Raw genomic sequence first — 4974 nt, 5'->3', positions numbered from 1 at the left:
AACATTATTTATGCCATATTTCAAGATGATCTTGTCATTTTATTGCAAGCATGGTCTGTTCAATGGTGGTAACTCGTCTTCACATGTGTTTGATGTTGTCGCATTTGCAGTGTGTTTTCGGAGGACATTGATACATCGAACATGTCAGGTGATAGACATATGTTAACATTTCCGTCGATTGAAAATGCGTGTCAGAAAATGTTGATTCTGAAGGCGGTTGGACACAGATTGCATCGCAAATCCACCCTGCATTGGTGCCGAGTCCGGATTTCGATCAGCTGTTGTGACTGTGCGGTCAAAATAAATTAGGTAAGAAATATCAAATAAATGGCATGATATTGAATATACCTGAATCATTTGGGGTTTTTTTCAGTATGAGGAAACACCTGGTCCAGAAGTTAACAGACAGCGGCGTTTCTCCCAATGACATCATTCAGATATCTGGTGAGTTGACAGCTGTAAACAAAAAAATAATTATGAAATATTTTTATTATATACATTAGTATGAAATATATAGATATATAGTGAAAATATACATGTAAATGGTATTGTGAAATAAATTTGAGGAAACACCTGGTCCAGATGTTAACAGACAGCGGCGTTTCTCCCAATGACATCATTCAGATATCTGGTGAGTTGACAGCTGTAAACAAAAAAATAATTATGAAATATTTTTATTATATACATAAGTATGAAATATATAGATATATAGTGAAAATATACATGTAAATGGTATTGTGAAATAAATTTGAGGAAACACCTGGTCCAGATGTTAACAGACAGCGGCGTTTTTCCAAATGACATCATTTAGATATCTGGTGAGATGACAGCTGTAAACAAACAAAAAATTATCCAAAACTAATATAGATATTGAATATTTACTTGTATGGTGTCAATCTTTTGACATCAGCTATGTCAGCACCTTCTGTCATAGCCTTCATAACTCCATATAGCTTGTTGACATCCTGTGGGCCATTTTGTATCAGTACGACTGTTTCTTCCTGTTGTTATTGACTGCTAGAAAAATTGACTGTCTGATGTACAAGAGGCTGGTGGTCGTCTTTGTCTGTACAATTTATGTACATTGACAGGGCATCTTTCCAGGTCTTCTGGTGTTGCATAGGCTCTTGGTGTCTATTTGCCGTATATTTTTAGGATTATCCCCAGGTCTTGTTTTTGTTTGTCGCTCACTTATAAAGATAAGATACTCGGATCCATCATCATCATTTCTAATGTCAATGTCTCCCCATTTTAAATTTCTGGTTTCCTTTCCATTTCTCATGCCGAAGATCAGACAACAAATCATCCACATGGTGTGAAGGAGGCTGTGGGGATCATCACTTCCGAGGGTCTTTGCATCGTATATGGCATCAATATCCATATCTGACAGCTCTTCAGCAACCTTGGGTCTGTTGCCTTTACCCATTGATTTAAGTTCTTTTTGTTTGCATTTGAGTGTTTCTCTAGATCTTGCAAATGTGATATCGGAAATGATGTTAAATGTAGAACCCATTTGTTTCAAGTATCTTTGTAGGGAAGATTGGTAGCTTTTAAGACTGACTGGTTCATATTCTGATCCATCATTCTTTTTTACTGACAGAAAAAATCTTGACAAATAGGAATCTAAAGATAGTGCATCGATTTCTTCAATTTTTCTAGTTTCCCCCTCAACCATCACTAGGTACTCACTGATAATTCTAATGTCTCTATCTGTCTTCTTTCTTGTGTTTTCATTTTCCAGATCTCGAAGAAACCTTGAAACATCATCATCACTGATAGATTGATACTTTTTATCACCAAGTATGCTGTAATTTATTGCAGATAATAAATTATCCACACCATCTCTCTCTATGTTGTCGCTCATTTTGGCTAGCAGACGATCCAAGGGAGGTAATCACGAAATTATGTCCCTTTGTATCAAGGGGAATTAACTCGAGATGAAAGTAGTTCCGGTTCAAACTATATATTTTCACCGGTGGAAATATAAGCTTATATTTCACTGCAGTGAAATACCATTTTTCAAATTTATTTCACAATACCATTTATATTTTCACTATATATGTATATATTTCATACTTCATATGTATATAATAAATGTATATATTAACTTGCAAATCACAATCACATGGAAAGATGTTTCATTTTCCATACCTGTTTTTGACATAACATACATGTTCTCTGATGTTTATTGGTACCTATTTTTCTACCTTCGTTGACGGACAATATATATATATAACATTATCCAGCTGGGACAACCAGACAAAGCCATAACCGTATGAAACCATAAGGACTGATTTGTTTGTTTATTTGTTGTTTAACGCCGCACTCAGCAATATTCCAACCATATGACGGCGCTCTGTAGGTAATCGAGTCTTGACCAGACAATCCAGTGATTTACATCATGAGCATCGATCGACACAATTGGTATACTATGACATGCATCAACCAAGTCAGCGAGCCTGACCAACCGATCCCGTTAATCGACTCTTACGGCAAGCATGGGTTGCTGAAGACTTATTCTACTCTGGATCTTCACGGGAGACATGTGGAAAAAGCCTAGATGAATCATGTTATTGTCAATAAGCTAAGTATTGTTATTATGCCTGGAACCATATGTAACCAGATTTATGTCTTGACATCATCGCCGCAAAACATTAACTCAACATCTGCAGAATTATGATATTAATTAGACAATATAAAAATTGAGTGAGAAAGGCGTGTTACTTTGTTAGGTTCAGTCCAGCCCACATATTAATGCTTTTTCGCCATTGTCCTTGCTCATTGCCATGAATAATCTGTTCCATGTACATGTATGTGCATGTTTGTATGTGATGTATCAGAGTGAAGAATGTCATCAATCGAGAAAGAAGACGTTTTTGTATTTTTCTTACGTCCCAGTGAGTTTCTTTACATCTTGAGGCATTTAAAGAAGTCATAATAACTTTCATTTATATACAATGTAGACGCTTACGTCATTGCAAGTAAAACCCTCGTTGTGTAATGGTATTCCAGATATTGTCACGGCGTGTCAGCTTAATGTGGGCGGAAATTCCAAAGTGATGCAGGCCTCAGACGTTTACCACTTCGGTGAAACCCACGAGCACGGGTATGGTGCTGTAAAACCAGAAACATAATCGGGGCGAACCGCGATTCGAACCCACAATCATAGGTTTATGACGTGCTCAACGGACGGAACTCTGCACAGCGAGTTGGGCCATCTGTGTCCACCACGGTTTGTAACAATAGGCCCATGGCGTACAAAATTGAAAAAAATCAAATGTTTTGACAGAATTGAACTTAGTTCTTTTCTAAGATTACAAAATGTCAAGCAAATCATTTGAGTATTTGAAATCCACATGGAATTAATTCCATTTGTCTCAAATACTTCCTGTGAATACAAAGAAAATTCTTCCTTTATTGTATTAAGGATTGTGGTTAATATTGGAGACATGGATTTGGTACATTTGGTACATTTGCTGGACCCAGCAATAAATATCTCTTTCTTTGTATGGATTTGTTTAGAGCTTTGGAATCCTGTACAAAAGAAGAATGCACTTGTCGTAAGGTTTTACAGTCAAGTCAAAAGTTGATAGTTCTGATGCATTATTTTGGCAGATTTTTTCCTCAGTTAACATTACATGTGACATTATTTGATATCTCACATATGCCAAGTTCTTTGATCAAATAACTAATGCTGTGATGCTTACATATAATGATTATGTTAACTTGGGCCTTGTCGGTCGTAACATACTTTCGTCGTAACGTACATACTTTTTTGTGGGATGACAGCTGTCTGGAACAGAATTGGTTTAATTAAGCCGATTTCGCTTTTTCAGTTTGTGCATTCTACCAAAGACAACATCAAGCACTGACTTAGCCCACTCTGAAAGGCATTCGACAGATTGTTCCTCTCATCTTTTGGCCCATTTCGACAGCCTCCATTTAAAGTTGTGATCCCAATTGTTGGAAGGCTGTTCACGATATTTTGGTCAATAATTGAATAACTGACGAAGGTGATAATAGAATAATAATAATAGAAAATAAACAACTATGATGATTATATGACCAATTTGTTGGCAACCACAAGTGGCGGAATGTACATCATGGGCTGCCAAGTCCACGTTTTGCAACACTTTCATATCTGTGCACAACATGGATGAAATGGTGTTCGTATAGAAAAATGAAATGGAGCGTGATATTTGTCTGAGAATGTTACTTAACTTTAAGCCATCAAAAACATATTATGTTTTGATATAGTGAAGTCTGTTTCTGGATTTGCCAAACTAGTTACATCGGGGAAATTGTTTCGTTCACAGAACGAGAGACGTCATAGAACATGTAAAAGGAATATGGATCAACAAGATTCTTTGTAATCTACGACTACATATATCATTGTTTGATCATGATACTCATGAAATATCTTGAGGTAAACACTTTCGTTCAGGATTACCTCAAGAGTACGTCACCGTATGTGACAACACATTGGTTTCAAATATCTGAGGTCGAAATTGCTGACACGACAAAAGTGATGGCAGACGTTTTTAGTTTTGATACAATGTTGTCTCGAGGGAATAAGCTCTTAAGAGGAATAAAGGGCAACATCTGCAGCATATGTTTAACCTAAGCTTCATGTATATCGATGATCCTCAAGATGGATTTGATAGTATATTGCTCGATACGAAGGAGAAATGTACCATTAGAAAATCGAAACCATTACTATTGTTCTGCAGCTTGGTACAGAATATGCCTTTGGAATGAATTTCTATGAGCATATCCAGATAAGACATTGACAATCGTTTCTCGGTTCTTTCTGTGATGTCCAGCTCAGGGTGGATAGATGAGACGAAGTTACTCGTGTACCATGGCATCGTTAACAGAATATACGGGGCAGCGTGTGCTTTCTGTAATGTTACTGAGGTAAAAGATTTGATTCACATGCATGCGAGATGCATAACAGCTAGAAGAAGGGTACAG

The 4974-nt window shown here is 36.8% G+C and overlaps 1 pseudogene; it reads right to left on the bottom strand.

Moving 5' to 3' along the window:
- Positions 1–878: 878 nt before the first annotated feature.
- LOC139450800 (uncharacterized) lies at positions 879–1513 on the bottom strand (annotated as a pseudogene).
- Between the last annotated feature and the right edge of the window lie 3461 nt (positions 1514–4974).

Source organism: Haliotis cracherodii, unplaced genomic scaffold (assembly GCF_022045235.1).
Source record: "Haliotis cracherodii isolate W230 unplaced genomic scaffold, xgHalCrac1.p SCAF_8, whole genome shotgun sequence".
Classification (NCBI taxonomy): domain Eukaryota; kingdom Metazoa; phylum Mollusca; class Gastropoda; order Lepetellida; family Haliotidae; genus Haliotis; species Haliotis cracherodii.
This window is presented reverse-complemented; position numbering and strand designations above follow the sequence as displayed.